Source organism: Triturus cristatus, chromosome 12, assembly GCF_964204655.1.
Source record: "Triturus cristatus chromosome 12, aTriCri1.1, whole genome shotgun sequence".
NCBI lineage: Eukaryota > Metazoa > Chordata > Amphibia > Caudata > Salamandridae > Triturus > Triturus cristatus.
Window position 1 is genome coordinate 660,591,851 of NC_140595.1, and position 19,302 is coordinate 660,611,152.

The 19,302-nt window shown below is 41.1% G+C and overlaps 16 non-coding genes across 16 annotated transcripts; 12 read left to right on the forward strand and 4 right to left on the reverse strand.

Moving 5' to 3' along the window:
- The first annotated feature begins 154 nt into the window (after window positions 1-154).
- Window positions 155-236, forward strand: TRNAS-GCU (transfer RNA serine (anticodon GCU)). The gene has a single exon. It is a non-coding gene; the product is annotated as a tRNA-Ser (tRNA).
- Window positions 237-825: 589 nt separating this feature from the next.
- Window positions 826-897, forward strand: TRNAT-UGU (transfer RNA threonine (anticodon UGU)). Its single transcript has one exon. It is a non-coding gene; the product is annotated as a tRNA-Thr (tRNA).
- Window positions 898-3,235: 2,338 nt separating this feature from the next.
- Window positions 3,236-3,307, forward strand: TRNAT-UGU (transfer RNA threonine (anticodon UGU)). The gene has a single exon. It is a non-coding gene; the product is annotated as a tRNA-Thr (tRNA).
- A 1,656-nt stretch (window positions 3,308-4,963) lies between these two features.
- TRNAS-GCU (transfer RNA serine (anticodon GCU)) lies at window positions 4,964-5,045 on the forward strand. Its single transcript has one exon. It is a non-coding gene; the product is annotated as a tRNA-Ser (tRNA).
- Window positions 5,046-5,634: 589 nt separating this feature from the next.
- TRNAT-UGU (transfer RNA threonine (anticodon UGU)) lies at window positions 5,635-5,706 on the forward strand. Its single transcript has one exon. It is a non-coding gene; the product is annotated as a tRNA-Thr (tRNA).
- Window positions 5,707-8,057: 2,351 nt separating this feature from the next.
- Window positions 8,058-8,129, forward strand: TRNAT-UGU (transfer RNA threonine (anticodon UGU)). Its single transcript has one exon. It is a non-coding gene; the product is annotated as a tRNA-Thr (tRNA).
- A 1,680-nt stretch (window positions 8,130-9,809) lies between these two features.
- TRNAS-GCU (transfer RNA serine (anticodon GCU)) lies at window positions 9,810-9,891 on the forward strand. The gene has a single exon. It is a non-coding gene; the product is annotated as a tRNA-Ser (tRNA).
- A 589-nt stretch (window positions 9,892-10,480) lies between these two features.
- Window positions 10,481-10,552, forward strand: TRNAT-UGU (transfer RNA threonine (anticodon UGU)). The gene has a single exon. It is a non-coding gene; the product is annotated as a tRNA-Thr (tRNA).
- Window positions 10,553-11,726: 1,174 nt separating this feature from the next.
- Window positions 11,727-11,821, reverse strand: TRNAI-UAU (transfer RNA isoleucine (anticodon UAU)). The gene is made up of 2 exons: window positions 11,784-11,821; window positions 11,727-11,762 (listed from the first exon to the last, which is right to left on the reverse strand). It is a non-coding gene; the product is annotated as a tRNA-Ile (tRNA).
- Window positions 11,822-12,233: 412 nt separating this feature from the next.
- TRNAS-GCU (transfer RNA serine (anticodon GCU)) lies at window positions 12,234-12,315 on the forward strand. The gene has a single exon. It is a non-coding gene; the product is annotated as a tRNA-Ser (tRNA).
- Window positions 12,316-12,904: 589 nt separating this feature from the next.
- On the forward strand, window positions 12,905-12,976 carry TRNAT-UGU (transfer RNA threonine (anticodon UGU)). The gene has a single exon. It is a non-coding gene; the product is annotated as a tRNA-Thr (tRNA).
- Window positions 12,977-14,150: 1,174 nt separating this feature from the next.
- Window positions 14,151-14,245, reverse strand: TRNAI-UAU (transfer RNA isoleucine (anticodon UAU)). The gene is made up of 2 exons: window positions 14,208-14,245; window positions 14,151-14,186 (listed from the first exon to the last, which is right to left on the reverse strand). It is a non-coding gene; the product is annotated as a tRNA-Ile (tRNA).
- A 1,083-nt stretch (window positions 14,246-15,328) lies between these two features.
- Window positions 15,329-15,400, forward strand: TRNAT-UGU (transfer RNA threonine (anticodon UGU)). The gene has a single exon. It is a non-coding gene; the product is annotated as a tRNA-Thr (tRNA).
- A 1,160-nt stretch (window positions 15,401-16,560) lies between these two features.
- Window positions 16,561-16,655, reverse strand: TRNAI-UAU (transfer RNA isoleucine (anticodon UAU)). The gene is made up of 2 exons: window positions 16,618-16,655; window positions 16,561-16,596 (listed from the first exon to the last, which is right to left on the reverse strand). It is a non-coding gene; the product is annotated as a tRNA-Ile (tRNA).
- Window positions 16,656-17,067: 412 nt separating this feature from the next.
- TRNAS-GCU (transfer RNA serine (anticodon GCU)) lies at window positions 17,068-17,149 on the forward strand. Its single transcript has one exon. It is a non-coding gene; the product is annotated as a tRNA-Ser (tRNA).
- Window positions 17,150-18,984: 1,835 nt separating this feature from the next.
- TRNAI-UAU (transfer RNA isoleucine (anticodon UAU)) lies at window positions 18,985-19,079 on the reverse strand. Its single transcript has 2 exons — window positions 19,042-19,079; window positions 18,985-19,020 (listed from the first exon to the last, which is right to left on the reverse strand). It is a non-coding gene; the product is annotated as a tRNA-Ile (tRNA).
- Between the last annotated feature and the right edge of the window lie 223 nt (window positions 19,080-19,302).

A 19,302-nucleotide genomic window follows, 5' to 3' on the forward strand; every position in this document is an offset into this window, starting at 1 on the left:
GTAAGAATTTCCCAAAAATGAAATGTAGGTCCCTGATTGGGGGAAGACGTGGAATGTGAGATCTTGCCTCAGCTGTTTTTTTCTTTTTTAGGTACAGTATATTGACACTTCAGTACCTTTTGTGAAGCAAGGTTTCAGATGGGGCTGTAGGGCAGACGAGGTGGCCGAGTGGTTAAGGCGATGGACTGCTAATCCATTGTGCTCTGCACGCGTGGGTTCGAATCCCACCTTCGTCGGAAAGCAATCATAGTCTCTTTTGATGGCCAGCATTTCTTGTAGTATAATTACACTCTCTTTCAAGACAGAGCCAGGATCTGCTAGATGGGATCATCTGACTGTTCCATTTTAACAAATATGTCAAATAAAGTGAAGTATTTTGTGCGTAATAGAAATTAGATCTTTCATGGAGTTTCCAGAGGATTGCCTTTCACTCACTCCTGGCTTATTAACCAGTTTGGATAAATAGATTGATAAGAAAGCAGCTCTTACTCCTAAAGTTTAGGCCGTCTCAAATGAATGACTGTTAACATATGTCTGCCCCACAGAGACAGATCACTTCTAATAAGTGGGTTCTCTATATGTCACTGATTGCAGACATACTAACTAGAGCTATCGGTATGGTCTTGAATGCGAAAACTCTTATTTTCTCATATGAAAATGTAGTTTTTCATACTTCCAAAAAAAGTGCCTTAAGCATGGTCTTCAATGTGTGTGCGCACGTGGACATTCATATGCAACTACGTTTCCATACAGAGTCTCAAAATCATAGATATATTCATACCTCAGTAAGAATACATGTTGCAATTTACATCCTGCGTGCAGACTGGCCTTGTAGCTCAGTGGCAGAGCACTGGTCTTGTAAACCAGGGGTCATGAGTTCAAGCCTCATCAGGGCCTTTTTACATGAGTCTTTCTGTATGTTGTTTTCAAGTCATTCTTCCCTGGAGTCACACCTTGCTTTAGGATTGCTTATTGCCAAGCTTCCCTTTCCTGCTTTCATATTATCAAGAAAATATCATGAAGATCATTGAATTATAAATTATTGCCTCACCCCTTCCGATCGCCTGACGAACACCTGACAAACGCCATTCTCACCCTGCCGGGCAAAGCCAAATAAGCCATGCATATTTACAGTTCCTTTGAAAGGCAGAGCGAGGACTAGGACCTCTGTTCCGACTGAATCTGCATCCACAGAAAGGATGTTATAAGGCCCTACAAATTTCACCAAGGAGATGTGAAAGTCTTCCCCCATAAAATACTTTTTTTCCCAGATACCCCGGCTCTTAGGCAAATGAGGTTACTCCTCAAAACCCCACCCCCACTCACCATAAATATCCTTCTCTCCTGCTGTCCATTCAAATGATACAAGGTATCTTGTACATAGAGAGAAAGGGAGAATAGGCAGACTTGCTTCAAAGATTTGGTGACCTTGGATGGGTGGGTTGAATGAAGAAGTGAACCTGGTTTCTGGGAAAGGAGTATCGAGATGAAGATGAGGAAAAGTGAACATGGACCACATTCATAGGTTAGAGAAATACATTTAATAGGTTGAATGGTTTTGAAAAGTGAACTTCGAGCAGTAATTGTTGTTTTTTAAACTGCAAAGAAATTAAAAATGAATGTGGGATTGGAGGCACACTCTGAGCAGAAAAGCACCATAAGCTGCTATGGTGCAACTCAAGATGGTGAATAGAACCTTTAATATGATGATGGTCTTCTTTTGCTAGTTTTTTCGAGTCACCTTTTATTGTAAGTAGCTGATACAGCATTTTTTGCAGCTCTTCAGTTTATGGTTATCATGTGAGAACACTGTTTTCATCATATTTATTATTCTACAAATGTATTTTTAAATGCACTGATGTGGTGTTTGCATGAAATGCAAGATGGCACATCATGGAATGTTTAAACTGAGCATCGCGGAGGATATGTGATATTTGGCACCCAGAGGAGTAGGACACGTAGATCCTATAAGAAGTAAAGACTCTCTAGCAAGGGCCGTCCATACTCTGAGTTTAAACTTTACTTTTTGTGAAATGGTTTATGAAAAACAACACGGCTGCTCCAAGTGAGGCTCGAACTCCCAACCTCGGCATGGCTCAGTGCAAGTACTGCTGTATAAGTACCGCGCGCTAACCGATTGCGCCACTGGAGCTCTCTCTTTTCACATCTCCCCAGGTGAGCCATCTACAGCTGACCAAGTAGATGACAGACACTGCTCCATCATTCACTGTGCAAGATCGACTCACATGCTAGCATGTTATCATGACTATTAAAAATACAGTCCAAACGGAATAGATTCTATAATTGTCCTATAACATATGCTCTGTCTATTCAAAACCCCATAGAATTATATCTTGACAGTTCTGACAAAGTCTAGGGGAATCTTATGAATATTTGTAATTAGCACATAGTAAGAATTTCCCAAAAATGAAATGTAGGTCCCTGATTGGGGGAAGACGTGGAATGTGAGATCTTGCCTCAGCTGTTTTTTTCTTTTTTAGGTACAGTATATTGACACTTCAGTACCTTTTGTGAAGCAAGGTTTCAGATGGGGCTGTAGGGCAGACGAGGTGGCCGAGTGGTTAAGGCGATGGATTGCTAATCCATTGTGCTCTGCACGCGTGGGTTCGAATCCTACCTTCGTCGGAAAGCCATCAGAGTCTCTTTTGATGGCCAGCATTTCTTGTAGTATAATTACACTCTCTTTCAAGACAGAGCCAGGATCTGCTAGATGGGATCATCTGACTGTTCCATTTTAACAAATATGTCAAATAAAGTGAAGTATTTTGTGCGTAATAGAAATTAGATCTTTCATGGAGTTTCCAGAGGATTGCCTTTCACTCACTCCTGGCTTATTAACCAGTTTGGATAAATAGATTGATAAGAAAGCAGCTCTTACTCCTAAAGTTTAGGCCGTCTCAAATGAATGACTGTTAACATATGTCTGCCCCACAGAGACAGATCACTTCTAATAAGTGGGTTCTCTATATGTCACTGATTGCAGACATACTAACTAGAGCTATCGGTATGGTCTTGAATGCGAAAACTCTTATTTTCTCATATGAAAATGTAGTTTTTCATACTTCCAAAAAAAGTGCCTTAAGCATGGTCTTCAATGTGTGCGCGCACGGGGACATTCATATGCAACTACGTTTCCATACAGAGTCTCAAAATCATAGATATATTCATACCTCAGTAAGAATACATGTTGCAATTTACATCCTGCGTGCAGACTGGCCTTGTAGCTCAGTGGCAGAGCACTGGTCTTGTAAACCAGGGGTCATGAGTTCAAGCCTCATCAGGGCCTTTTTACATGAGTCTTTCTGTATGTTGTTTTCAAGTCATTCTTCCCTGGAGTCACACCTAGCTTTAGGATTGCTTATTGCCAAGCTTCCCTTTCCTGCTTTCATATTATCAAGAAAATATCATGAAGATCATTGAATTATAAATTATTGCCTCACCCCTTCCGATCGCCTGACAAACGCCATTCTCACCCTGCCGGGCAAAGCCAAATAAGCCATGCATATTTACAGTTCCTTTGAAAGGCAGAGCGAGGACTAGGACCTCTGTTCCGACTGAATCTGCATCCACAGAAAGGATGTTATAAGGCCCTACAAATTTCACCAAGGAGATGTGAAAGTCTTCCCCCATAAAATACTTTTTTTCCCAGATACCCCGGCTCTTAGGCAAATGAGGTTACTCCTCAAAACCCCACCCCCACTCACCATAAATATCCTTCTCTCCTGCTGTCCATTCAAATGATACAAGGTATCTTGTACATAGAGAGAAAGGGAGAATAGGCAGACTTGCTTCAAAGATTTGGTGACTTTGGATGGGTGGGTTGAATGAAGAAGTGAACCTGGTTTCTGGGAAAGGAGTATCGAGATGAAGATGAGGAAAAGTGAACATGGACCACATTCATAGGTTAGAGAAATACATTTAATAGGTTGAATGGTTTTGAAAAGTGAACTTCGAGCAGTAATTGTTGTTTTTTAAACTGCAAAGAATTTAAAAATGAATGTGGGATCGGAGGCACACTCTGAGCAGAAAAGCACCATAAGCTGCTATGGTGCAACTCAAGATGGTGAATAGAACCTTTAATATGATGATGCTCTTCTTTTGCTAGTTTTTTCGAGTCACCTTTTATTGTAAGTAGCTGATACAGCATTTTTTGCAGCTCTTCAGTTTATGGTTATCATGTGAGAACACTGTTTTCATCATATTTATTATTCTACAAATGTATTTTTAAATGCACTGATGTGGTGTTTGCATGAAATGCAAGATGGCACATCATGGAATGTTTAAACTGAGCATCGCGGAGGATATGTGATATTTGGCACCCAGAGGAGTAGGACACGTAGATCCTATAAGAAGTAAAGACTCTCTAGCAAGGGCCGTCCATACTCTGAGTTTAAACTTTACTTTTTGTGAAATGGTTTATGAAAAACAACACGGCTGCTCCAGATGAGGCTCGAACTCACAACCTCGGCATGGCTCAGTGCAAGTACTGCTGTATAAGTACCGCGTGCTAACCGATTGCGCCACTGGAGCTCTCTCTTTTCACATCTCCCCAGGTGAGCCATCTACAGCTGACCAAGTAGATGACAGACACTGCTCCATCATTCACTGTGCAAGATCGACTCACATGCTAGCATGTTATCATGACTATTAAAAATACAGTCCAAACGGAATAGATTCTATAATTGTCCTATAACATATGCTCTGTCTATTCAAAACCCCATAGAATTATATCTTGACAGTTCTGACAAAGTCTAGGGGAATCTTATGAATATTTGTAATTAGCACATAGTAAGAATTTCCCAAAAATGAAATGTAGGTCCCTGATTGGGGGAAGACGTGGAATGTGAGATCTTGCCTCAGCTGTTTTTTTCTTTTTTAGGTACAGTATATTGACAGTTCAGTACCTTTTGTGAAGCAAGGTTTCAGATGGGGCTGTAGGGCAGACGAGGTGGCCGAGTGGTTAAGGCGATGGACTGCTAATCCATTGTGCTCTGCACGCGTGGGTTCGAATCCCACCTTCGTCGGAAAGCCATCAGAGTCTCTTTTGATGGCCAGCATTTCTTGTAGTATAATTACACTCTCTTTCAAGACAGAGCCAGGATCTGCTAGATGGGATCATCTGACTGTTCCATTTTAACAAATATGTCAAATAAAGTGAAGTATTTTGTGCGTAATAGAAATTAGATCTTTCATGGAGTTTCCAGAGGATTGCCTTTCACTCACTCCTGGCTTATTAACCAGTTTGGATAAATAGATTGATAAGAAAGCAGCTCTTACTCCTAAAGTTTAGGCCGTCTCAAATGAATGACTGTTAACATATGTCTGCCCCACAGAGACAGATCACTTCTAATAAGTGGGTTCTCTATATGTCACTGATTGCAGACATACTAACTAGAGCTATCGGTATGGTCTTGAATGCGAAAACTCTTATTTTCTCATATGAAAATGTAGTTTTTCATACTTCCAAAAAAAGTGCCTTAAGCATGGTCTTCAATGTGTGCGCGCACGTGGACATTCATATGCAACTACGTTTCCATACAGAGTCTCAAAATCATAGATATATTCATACCTCAGTAAGAATACATGTTGCAATTTACATCCTGCGTGCAGACTGGCCTTGTAGCTCAGTGGCAGAGCACTGGTCTTGTAAACCAGGGGTCATGAGTTCAAGCCTCATCAGGGCCTTTTTACATGAGTCTTTCTGTATGTTGTTTTCAAGTCATTCTTCCCTGGAGTCACACCTTGCTTTAGGATTGCTTATTGCCAAGCTTCCCTTTCCTGCTTTCATATTATCAAGAAAATATCATGAAGATCATTGAATTATAAATTATTGCCTCACCCCTTCCGATCGCCTGACGAACGCCTGACAAACGCCATTCTCACCCTGGCGGGCAAGCCCTGCCGGGCAAAGCCAAATAAGCCATGCATATTTACAGTTCCTTTGAAAGGCAGAGCGAGGACTAGGACCTCTGTTCCGACTGAATCTGCATCCACAGAAAGGATGTTATAAGGCCCTACAAATTTCACCAAGGAGATGTGAAAGTCTTCCCCCATAACATACTTTTTTTCCCAGATACCCCGGCTCTTAGGCAAATGAGGTTACTCCTCAAAACCCCACCCCCACTCACCATAAATATCCTTCTCTCCTGCTGTCCATTCAAATGATACAAGGTATCTTGTACATAGAGAGAAAGGGAGAATAGGCAGACTTGCTTCAAAGATTTGGTGACTTTGGATGGGTGGGTTGAATGAAGAAGTGAACCTGGTTTCTGGGAAAGGAGTATCGAGATGAAGATGAGGAAAAGTGAACATGGACCACATTCATAGGTTAGAGAAATACATTTAATAGGTTGAATTGTTTTGAAAAGTGAACTTCGAGCAGTAATTGTTGTTTTTTAAACTGCAAAGAAATTAAAAATGAATGTGGGATTGGAGGCACACTCTGAGCAGAAAAGCACCATAGGCTGCTATGGTGCAACTCAAGATGGTGAATAGAACCTTTAATATGATGATGCTCTTCTTTTGCTAGTTTTTTCGAGTCACCTTTTATTGTAAGTAGCTGATACAGCATTTTTTGCAGCTCTTCAGTTTATGGTTATCATGTGAGAACACTGTTTTCATCATATTTATTATTCTACAAATGTATTTTTAAATGCACTGATGTGGTGTTTGCATGAAATGCAAGATGGCACATCATGGAATGTTTAAACTGAGCATCGCGGAGGATATGTGATATTTGGCACCCAGAGGAGTAGGACACGTAGATCCTATAAGAAGTAAAGACTCTCTAGCAATGGCCGTCCATACTCTGAGTTTAAACTTTACTTTTTGTGAAATGGTTTATGAAAATCAACACGGCTGCTACAGGTGAGGCTCGAACTCACAACCTCGGCATGGCTCAGTGCAAGTACTGCTGTATAAGTACCGCGCGCTAACCGATTGCACCACTGGAGTTCTCTCTTTTCACATCTCCCCAGGTGAGCCATCTACAGCTGACCAAGTAGATGACAGACACTGCTCCATCATTCACTGTGCAAGATCGACTCACATGCTAGCATGTTATCATGACTATTAAAAATACAGTCCAAACGGAATAGATTCTATAATTGTCCTATAACATATGCTCTGTCTATTCAAACCCCATAGAATTATATCTTGACAGTTCTGACAAAGTCTAGGGGAATCTTATGAATATTTGTAATTAGCACATAGTAAGAATTTCCCAAAAATGAAATGTAGGTCCCTGATTGGGGGAAGACGTGGAATGTGAGATCTTGCCTCAGCTGTTTTTTTCTTTTTTAGGTACAGTATATTGACACTTCAGTACCTTTTGTGAAGCAAGGTTTCAGATGGGGCTGTAGGGCAGACGAGGTGGCCGAGTGGTTAAGGCGATGGACTGCTAATCCATTGTGCTCTGCACGCGTGGATTCGAATCCCACCTTCGTCGGAAAGCCTTCAGAGTCTCTTTTGATGGCCAGCATTTCTTGTAGTATAATTACACTCTCTTTCAAGACAGAGCCAGGATCCGCTAGATGGGATCATCTGACTGTTCCATTTTAACAAATATGTCAAATAAAGTGAAGTATTTTGTGCGTAATAGAAATTAGATCTTTCATGGAGTTTCCAGAGGATTGCCTTTCACTCACTCCTGGCTTATTAACCAGTTTGGATAAATAGATTGATAAGAAAGCAGCTCTTACTCCTAAAGTTTAGGCCGTCTCAAATGAATGACTGTTAACATATGTCTGCCCCACAGAGACAGATCACTTCTAATAAGTGGGTTCTCTATATGTCACTGATTGCAGACATACTAACTAGAGCTATCGGTATGGTCTTGAATGCGAAAACTCTTATTTTCTCATATGAAAATGTAGTTTTTCATACTTCCAAAAAAAGTGCCTTAAGCATGGTCTTCAATGTGTGCGCGCACGTGGACATTCATATGCAACTACGTTTCCATACAGAGTCTCAAAATCATAGATATATTCATACCTCAGTAAGAATACATGTTGCAATTTACATCCTGCGTGCAGACTGGCCTTGTAGCTCAGTGGCAGAGCACTGGTCTTGTAAACCAGGGGTCATGAGTTCAAGCCTCATCAGGGCCTTTTTACATGAGTCTTTCTGTATGTTGTTTTCAAGTCATTCTTCCCTGGAGTCACACCTTGCTTTAGGATTGCTTATTGCCAAGCTTCCCTTTCCTGCTTTCATATTATCAAGAAAATATCATGAAGATCATTGAGTTATAAATTATTGCCTCACCCCTTCCGATCGCCTGACGAACGCCTGACAAACGCCATTCTCACCCTGGCGGGCAAGCCCTGCCGGGCAAAGCCAAATAAGCCATGCATATTTACAGTTCCTTTGAAAGGCAGAGCGAGGACTAGGACCTCTGTTCCGACTGAATCTGCATCCACAGAAAGGATGTTATAAGGCCCTACAAATTTCACCAAGGAGATGTGAAAGTCTTCCCCCATAAAATACTTTTTTTCCCAGATACCCCGGCTCTTAGGGAAATGAGGTTACTCCTCAAAACCCCACCCCCACTCACCATAAATATCCTTCTCTCCTGCTGTCCATTCAAATAATACAAGGTATCTTGTACATAGAGAGAAAGGGAGAATAGGCAGACTTGCTTCAAAGATTTGGTGACTTTGGATGGGTGGGTTGAATGAAGAAGTGAACCTGGTTTCTGGGAAAGGAGTATCGAGATGAAGATGAGGAAAAGTGAACATGGACCACATTCATAGGTTAGAGAAATACATTTAATAGGTTGAATTGTTTTGAAAAGTGAACTTCGAGCAGTAATTGTTGTTTTTTAAACTGCAAAGAAATTAAAAATGAATGTGGGATTGGAGGCACACTCTGAGCAGAAAAGCACCATAAGCTGCTATGGTGCAACTCAAGATGGTGAATAGAACCTTTAATATGATGATGCTCTTCTTTTGCTAGTTTTTTCGAGTCACCTTTTATTGTAAGTAGCTGATACAGCATTTTTTGCAGCTCTTCAGTTTATGGTTATCATGTGAGAACACTGTTTTCATCATATTTATTATTCTACAAATGTATTTTTAAATGCACTGATGTGGTGTTTGCATGAAATGCAAGATGGCACATCATGGAATGTTTAAACTGAGCATCGCGGAGGATATGTGATATTTGGCACCCAGAGGAGTAGGACACGTAGATCCTATAAGAAGTAAAGACTCTCTAGCAAGGGCCATCCATACTCTGAGTTTAAACTTTACTTTTTGTGAAATGGTTTATGAAAATCAACACGGCTGCTACAGGTGAGGCTCGAACTCACAACCTCGGCATGGCTCAGTGCAAGTACTGCTGTATAAGTACCGCGCGCTAACCGATTGCACCACTGGAGTTCTCTCTTTTCACATCTCCCCAGGTGAGCCATCTACAGCTGACCAAGTAGATGACAGACACTGCTCCATCATTCACTGTGCAAGATCGACTCACATGCTAGCATGTTATCATGACTATTAAAAATACAGTCCAAACGGAATAGATTCTATAATTGTCCTATAACATATGCTCTGTCTATTCAAACCCCATAGAATTATATCTTGACAGTTCTGACAAAGTCTAGGGGAATCTTATGAATATTTGTAATTAGCACATAGTAAGAATTTCCCAAAAATGAAATGTAGGTCCCTGATTGGGGGAAGACGTGGAATGTGAGATCTTGCCTCAGCTGTTTTTTTCTTTTTTAGGTACAGTATATTGACACTTCAGTACCTTTTGTGAAGCAAGGTTTCAGATGGGGCTGTAGGGCAGACGAGGTGGCCGAGTGGTTAAGGCGATGGACTGCTAATCCATTGTGCTCTGCACGCGTGGGTTCGAATCCCACCTTCGTCGGAAAGCCTTCAGAGTCTCTTTTGATGGCCAGCATTTCTTGTAGTATAATTACACTCTCTTTCAAGACAGAGCCAGGATCCGCTAGATGGGATCATCTGACTGTTCCATTTTAACAAATATGTCAAATAAAGTGAAGTATTTTGTGCGTAATAGAAATTAGATCTTTCATGGAGTTTCCAGAGGATTGCCTTTCACTCACTCCTGGCTTATTAACCAGTTTGGATAAATAGATTGATAAGAAAGCAGCTCTTACTCCTAAAGTTTAGGCCGTCTCAAATGAATGACTGTTAACATATGTCTGCCCCACAGAGACAGATCACTTCTAATAAGTGGGTTCTCTATATGTCACTGATTGCAGACATACTAACTAGAGCTATCGGTATGGTCTTGAATGCGAAAACTCTTATTTTCTCATATGAAAATGTAGTTTTTCATACTTCCAAAAAAAGTGCCTTAAGCATGGTCTTCAATGTGTGCGCGCACGTGGACATTCATATGCAACTACGTTTCCATACAGAGTCTCAAAATCATAGATATATTCATACCTCAGTAAGAATACATGTTGCAATTTACATCCTGCGTGCAAACTGGCCTTGTAGCTCAGTGGCAGAGCACTGGTCTTGTAAACCAGGGGTCATGAGTTCAAGCCTCATCAGGGCCTTTTTACATGAGTCTTTCTGTATGTTGTTTTCAAGTCATTCTTCCCTGGAGTCACACCTTGCTTTAGGATTGCTTATTGCCAAGCTTCCCTTTCCTGCTTTCATATTATCAAGAAAATATCATGAAGATCATTGAGTTATAAATTATTGCCTCACCCCTTCCGATCGCCTGACGAACGCCTGACAAACGCCATTCTCACCCTGGCGGGCAAGCCCTGCCGGGCAAAGCCAAATAAGCCATGCATATTTACAGTTCCTTTGAAAGGCAGAGCGAGGACTAGGACCTCTGTTCCGACTGAATCTGCATCCACAGAAAGGATGTTATAAGGCCCTACAAATTTCACCAAGGAGATGTGAAAGTCTTCCCCCATAAAATACTTTTTTTCCCAGATACCCCGGCTCTTAGGGAAATGAGGTTACTCCTCAAAACCCCACCCCCACTCACCATAAATATCCTTCTCTCCTGCTGTCCATTCAAATGATACAAGGTATCTTGTACATAGAGAGAAAGGGAGAATAGGCAGACTTGCTTCAAAGATTTGGTGACTTTGGATGGGTGGGTTGAATGAAGAAGTGAACCTGGTTTCTGGGAAAGGAGTATCGAGATGAAGATGAGGAAAAGTGAACATGGACCACATTCATAGGTTAGAGAAATACATTTAATAGGTTGAATGGTTTTGAAAAGTGAACTTCGAGCAGTAATTGTTGTTTTTTAAACTGCAAAGAAATTAAAAATGAATGTGGGATTGGAGGCACACTCTGAGCAGAAAAGCACCATAAGCTGCTATGGTGCAACTCAAGATGGTGAATAGAACCTTTAATATGATGATGCTCTTCTTTTGCTAGTTTTTTCGAGTCACCTTTTATTGTAAGTAGCTGGTACAGCATTTTTTGCAGCTCTTCAGTTTATGGTTATCATGTGAGAACACTGTTTTCATCATATTTATTATTCTACAAATGTATTTTTAAATGCACTGATGTGGTGTTTGCATGAAATGCAAGATGGCACATCATGGAATGTTTAAACTGAGCATCGCGGAGGATATGTGATATTTGGCACCCAGAGGAGTAGGACACGTAGATCCTATAAGAAGTAAAGACTCTCTAGCAAGGGCCGTCCATACTCTGAGTTTAAACTTTACTTTTTGTGAAATGGTTTATGAAAAACAACACGGCTGCTCCAGGTGAGGCTCGAACTCACAACCTCAGCATGGCTCAGTGCAAGTACTGCTGTATAAGTACCGCGCGCTAACCGATTGCGCCACTGGAGCTCTCTCTTTTCACATCTCCCCAGGTGAGCCATCTACAGCTGACCAAGTAGATGACAGACACTGCTCCATCATTCACTGTGCAAGATCGACTCACATGCTAGCATGTTATCATGACTATTAAAAATACAGTCCAAACGGAATAGATTCTATAATTGTCCTATAACATATGCTCTGTCTATTCAAAACCCCATAGAATTATATCTTGACAGTTCTAACAAAGTCTAGGGGAATCTTATGAATATTTGTAATTAGCACATAGTAAGAATTTCCCAAAAATGAAATGTAGGTCCCTGATTGGGGGAAGACGTGGAATGTGAGATCTTGCCTCAGCTGTTTTTTTCTTTTTTAGGTACAGTATATTGACACTTCAGTACCTTTTGTGAAGCAAGGTTTCAGATGGGGCTGTAGGGCAGACGAGGTGGCCGAGTGGTTAAGGCGATGGACTGCTAATCCATTGTGCTCTGCACGCGTGGGTTCGAATCCCACCTTCGTCGGAAAGCCATCAGAGTCTCTTTTGATGGCCAGCATTTCTTGTAGTATAATTACACTCTCTTTCAAGACAGAGCCAGGATCCGCTAGATGGGATCATCTGACTGTTCCATTTTAACAAATATGTCAAATAAAGTGAAGTATTTTGTGCGTAATAGAAATTAGATCTTTCATGGAGTTTCCAGAGGATTGCCTTTCACTCACTCCTGGCTTATTAACCAGTTTGGATAAATAGATTGATAAGAAAGCAGCTCTTACTCCTAAAGTTTAGGCCGTCTCAAATGAATGACTGTTAACATATGTCTGCCCCACAGAGACAGATCACTTCTAATAAGTGGGTTCTCTATATGTCACTGATTGCAGACATACTAACTAGAGCTATCGGTATGGTCTTGAATGCGAAAACTCTTATTTTCTCATATGAAAATGTAGTTTTTCATACTTCCAAAAAAAGTGCCTTAAGCATGGTCTTCAATGTGTGCGCGCACGTGGACATTCATATGCAACTACGTTTCCATACAGAGTCTCAAAATCATAGATATATTCATACCTCAGTAAGAATACATGTTGCAATTTACATCCTGCGTGCAGACTGGCCTTGTAGCTCAGTGGCAGAGCACTGGTCTTGTAAACCAGGGGTCATGAGTTCAAGCCTCATCAGGGCCTTTTTACATGAGTCTTTCTGTATGTTGTTTTCAAGTCATTCTTCCCTGGAGTCACACCTTGCTTTAGGATTGCTTATTGCCAAGCTTCCCTTTCCTGCTTTCATATTATCAAGAAAATATCATGAAGATCATTGAATTATAAATTATTGCCTCACCCCTTCCGATCGCCTGACGAACGCCTGACAAACGCCATTCTCACCCTGGCGGGCAAGCCCTGCCGGGCAAAGCCAAATAAGCCATGCATATTTACAGTTCCTTTGAAAGGCAGAGCGAGGACTAGGACCTCTGTTCCGACTGAATCTGCATCCACAGAAAGGATGTTATAAGGCCCTACAAATTTCACCAAGGAGATGTGAAAGTCTTCCCCCATAAAATACTTTTTTTCCCAGATACCCCGGCTCTTAGGCAAATGAGGTTACTCCTCAAAACCCCACCCCCACTCACCATAAATATCCTTCTCTCCTGCTGTCCATTCAAATGATACAAGGTATCTTGTACATAGAGAGAAAGGGAGAATAGGCAGACTTGCTTCAAAGATTTGGTGACTTTGGATGGGTGGGATGAATGAAGAAGTGAACCTGGTTTCTGGGAAAGGAGTATCGAGATGAAGATGAGGAAAAGTGAACATGGACCACATTCATAGGTTAGAGAAATACATTTAATAGGTTGAATGGTTTTGAAAAGTGAACTTCGAGCAGTAATTGTTGTTTTTTAAACTGCAAAGAAATTAAAAATGAATGTGGGATTGGAGGCACACTCTGAGCAGAAAAGCACCATAAGCTGCTATGGTGCAACTCAAGATGGTGAATAGAACCTTTAATATGATGATGCTCTTCTTTTGCTAGTTTTTTCGAGTCACCTTTTATTGTAAGTAGCTGATACAGCATTTTTTGCAGCTCTTCAGTTTATGGTTATCATGTGAGAACACTGTTTTCATCATATTTATTATTCTACAAATGTATTTTTAAATGCACTGATGTGGTGTTTGCATGAAATGCAAGATGGCACATCATGGAATGTTTAAACTGAGCATCGCGGAGGATATGTGATATTTGGCACCCAGAGGAGTAGGACACGTAGATCCTATAAGAAGTAAAGACTCTCTAGCAAGGGCCGTCCATACTCTGAGTTTAAACTTTACTTTTTGTGAAATGGTTTATGAAAATCAACACGGCTGCTCCAGGTGAGGCTCGAACTCACAACCTCGGCATGGCTCAGTGCAAGTACTGCTGTATAAGTACCGCGCGGTAACCGATTGCGCCACTGGAGCTCTCTCTTGTTACATCTCCCCAGGTGAGCCATCTACAGCTGACCAAGTAGATGACAGACACTGCTCCATCATTCACTGTGCAAGATCGACTCACATGCTAGCATGTTATCATGACTATTAAAAATACAGTCCAAACGGAATAGATTCTATAATTGTCCTATAACATATGCTCTGTCAATTCAAAACCCCATAGAATTATATCTTGACAGTTCTGACAAAGTCTAGGGGAATCTTATGAATATTTGTAATTAGCACATAGTAAGAATTTCCCAAAAATGAAATGTAGGTCCCTGATTGGGGGAAGACGTGGAATGTGAGATCTTGCCTCAGCTGTTTTTTTCTTTTTTAGGTACAGTATATTGACACTTCAGTACCTTTTGTGAAGCAAGGTTTCAGATGGGGCTGTAGGGCAGACGAGGTGGCCGAGTGGTTAAGGCGATGGACTGCTAATCCATTGTGCTCTGCATGCGTGGGTTCGAATCCCACCTTCGTCGGAAAGCCATCAGAGTCTCTTTTGATGGCCAGCATTTCTTGTAGTATAATTACACTCTCTTTCAAGACAGAGCCAGGATCCGCTAGATGGGATCATCTGACTGTTCCATTTTAACAAATATGTCAAATAAAGTGAAGTATTTTGTGCGTAATAGAAATTAGATCTTTCATGGAGTTTCCAGAGGATTGCCTTTCACTCACTCCTGGCTTATTAACCAGTTTGGATAAATAGATTGATAAGAAAGCAGCTCTTACTCCTAAAGTTTAGGCCGTCTCAAATGAATGACTGTTAACATATGTCTGCCCCACAGAGACAGATCACTTCTAATAAGTGGGTTCTCTATATGTCACTGATTGCAGACATACTAACTAGAGCTATCGGTATGGTCTTGAATGCGAAAACTCTTATTTTCTCATATGAAAATGTAGTTTTTCATACTTCCAAAAAAAGTGCCTTAAGCATGGTCTTCAATGTGTGCGCGCACGTGGACATTCATATGCAACTACGTTTCCATACAGAGTCTCAAAATCATAGATATATTCATACCTCAGTAAGAATACATGTTGCAATTTACATCCTGCGTGCAGACTGGCCTTGTAGCTCAGTGGCAGAGCACTGGTCTTGTAAACCAGGGGTCATGAGTTCAAGCCTCATCAGGGCCTTTTTACATGAGTCTTTCTGTATGTTGTTTTCAAGTCATTCTTCCCTGGAGTCACACCTTGCTTTAGGATTGCTTATTGCCAAGCTTCCCTTTCCTGCTTTCATATTATCAAGAAAATATCATGAAGATCATTGAATTATAAATTATTGCCTCACCCCTTCCGATCGCCTGACGAACGCCTGACAAACGCCATTCTCACCCTGCCGGGCAAAGCCAAATAAGCCATGCATATTTACAGTTCCTTTGAAAGGCAGAGCGAGGACTAGGACCTCTGTTCCGACTGAATCTGCATCCACAGAAAGGATGTTATAAGGCCCTACAAATTTCACCAAGGAGATGTGAAAGTCTTCCCCCATAAAATACTTTTTTTCCCAGATACCCCGGCTCTTAGGCAAATGAGGTTACTCCTCAAAACCCCACCCCCACTCACCATAAATATCCTTCTCTCCTGCTGTCCATTCAAATGATACAAGGTATCTTGTACATAGAGAGAAAGGGAGAATAGGCAGACTTGCTTCAAAGATTTGGTGACCTTGGATGGGTGGGTTGAATGAAGAAGTGAACCTGGTTTCTGGGAAAGGAGTATCGAGATGAAGATGAGGAAAAGTGAACATGGACCACATTCATAGGTTAGAGAAATACATTTAATAGGTTGAATGGTTTTGAAAAGTGAACTTCGAGCAGTAATTGTTGTTTTTTAAACTGCAAAGAAATTAAAAATGAATGTGGGATTGGAGGCACACTCTGAGCAGAAAAGCACCATAAGCTGCTATGGTGCAACTCAAGATGGTGAATAGAACCTTTAATATGATGATGCTCTTCTTTTGCTAGTTTTTTCGAGTCACCTTTTATTGTAAGTAGCTGATACAGCATTTTTTGCAGCTCTTCAGTTTATGGTTATCATGTGAGAACACTGTTTTCATCATATTTATTATTCTACAAATGTATTTTTAAATGCACTGATGTGGTGTTTGCATGAAATGCAAGATGGCACATCATGGAATGTTTAAACTGAGCATCGCGGAGGATATGTGATATTTGGCACCCAGAGGAGTAGGACACGTAGATCCTATAAGAAGTAAAGACTCTCTAGCAAGGGCCGTCCATACTCTGAGTTTAAACTTTACTTTTTGTGAAATGGTTTATGAAAAACAACACGGCTGCTCCAGGTGAGGCTCGAACTCACAACTTCGGCATGGCTCAGTGCAAGTACTGCTGTATAAGTACCGCGCGCTAACCGATTGCGCCACTGGAGCTCTCTCTTTTCACATCTCCCCAGGTGAGCCATCTACAGCTGACCAAGTAGATGACAGACACTGCTCCATCATTCACTGTGCAAGATCGACTCACATGCTTGCATGTTATCATGACTATTAAAAATACAGTCCAAACGGAATAGATTCTATAATTGTCCTATAACATATGCTCTGTCTATTCAAAACCCCATAGAATTATATCTTGACAGTTCTGACAAAGTCTAGGGGAATCTTATGAATATTTGTAATTAGCACATAGTAAGAATTTCCCAAAAATGAAATGTAGGTCCCTGATTGGGGGAAGACGTGGAATGTGAGATCTTGCCTCAGCTGTTTTTTTCTTTTTTAGGTACAGTATATTGACACTTCAGTACCTTTTGTGAAGCAAGGTTTCAGATGGGGCTGTAGGGCAGACGAGGTGGCCGAGTGGTTAAGGCGATGGACTGCTAATCCATTGTGCTCTGCACGCGTGGGTTCGAATCCCACCTTCGTCGGAAAGCCATCAGAGTCTCTTTTGATGGCCAGCATTTCTTGTAGTATAATTACACTCTCTTTCAAGACAGAGCCAGGATCCGCTAGATGGGATCATCTGACTGTTCCATTTTAACAAATATGTCAAATAAAGTGAAGTATTTTGTGCGTAATAGAAATTAGATCTTTCATGGAGTTTCCAGAGGATTGCCTTTCACTCACTCCTGGCTTATTAACCAGTTTGGATAAATAGATTGATAAGAAAGCAGCTCTTACTCCTAAAGTTTAGGCCGTCTCAAATGAATGACTGTTAACATATGTCTGCCCCACAGAGACAGATCACTTCTAATAAGTGGGTTCTCTATATGTCACTGATTGCAGACATACTAACTAGAGCTATCGGTATGGTCTTGAATGCGAAAACTCTTATTTTCTCATATGAAAATGTAGTTTTTCATACTTCCAAAAAAAGTGCCTTAAGCATGGTCTTCAATGTGTGCGCGCACGTGGACATTCATATGCAACTACGTTTCCATACAGAGTCTCAAAATCATAGATATATTCATACCTCAGTAAGAATACATGTTGCAATTTACATCCTGCGTGCAGACTGGCCTTGTAGCTCAGTGGCAGAGCACTGGTCTTGTAAACCAGGGGTTATGAGTTCAAGCCTCATCAGGGCCTTTTTACATGACTCTTTCTGTATGTTGTTTTCAAGTCATTCTTCCCTGGAGTCACACCTTGCTTTAGGATTGCTTATTGCCAAGCTTCCCTTTCCTGCTTTCATATTATCAAGAAAATATCATGAAGATCATTGAATTATAAATTATTGCCTCACCCCTTCCGATCGCCTGACGATCGCCTGACAAACGCCATTCTCACCCTGCCGGGCAAGCCCTGCCGGGCAAAGCCAAATAAGCCATGCATATTTACAGTTCCTTTGAAAGGCAGAGCGAGGACTAGGACCTCTGTTCCTACTGAATCTGCATCCACAGAAAGGATGTTATAAGGCCCTACAAATTTCACCAAGGAGATGTGAAAGTCTTCCCCCATAAAATACTTTTTTTCCCAGATACCCCGGCTCTTAGGCAAATGAGGTTACTCCTCAAAACCCCACCCCCACTCACCATAAATATCCTTCTCTCCTGCTGTCCATTCAAATGATACAAGGTATCTTGTACATAGAGAGAAAGGGAGAATAGGCAGACTTGCTTCAAAGATTTGGTGACTTTGGATGGGTGGGTTGAATGAAGAAGTGAACCTGGTTTCTGGGAAAGGAGTATCGAGATGAAGATGAGGAAAAGTGAACATGGACCACATTCATAGGTTAGAGAAATACATTTAATAGGTTGAATGGTTTTGAAAAGTGAACTTCGAGCAGTAATTGTTGTTTTTTAAACTGCAAAGAAATTAAAAATGAATGTGGGATTGGAGGCACACTCTGAGCAGAAAAGCACCATAAGCTGCTATGGTGCAACTCAAGATGGTGAATAGAACCTTTAATATGATGATGCTCTTCTTTTGCTAGTTTTTTCGAGTCACCTTTTATTGTAAGTAGCTGATACAGCATTTTTTGCAGCTCTTCAGTTTATGGTTATCATGTGAGAACACTGTTTTCATCATATTTATTATTCTACAAATGTATTTTTAAATGCACTGATGTGGTGTTTGCATGAAATGCAAGATGGCACATCATGGAATGTTTAAACTGAGCATCGCGGAGGATATGTGATATTTGGCACCCAGAGGAGTAGGGCACGTAGATCCTATAAGAAGTAAAGACTCTCTAGCAAGGGCCGTCCATACTCTGAGTTTAAACTTTACTTTTTGTGAAATGGTTTATGAAAAACAACACGGCTGCTCCAGGTGAGGCTCAAACTCACAACCTCGGCATGGCTCAGTGCAAGTACTGCTGTATAAGTACCGCGCGCTAACCGATTGCGCCACTGGAGCTCTCTCTTTTCACATCTCCCCAGGTGAGCCATCTACAGCTGACCAAGTAGATGACAGACACTGCTCCATCATTCACTGTGCAAGATCGACTCACATGCTAGCATGTTATCATGACTATTAAAAATACAGTCCAAACGGAATAGATTCTATAATTGTCCTATAACATATGCTCTGTCAATTCAAAACCCCATAGAATTATATCTTGACAGTTCTGACAAAGTCT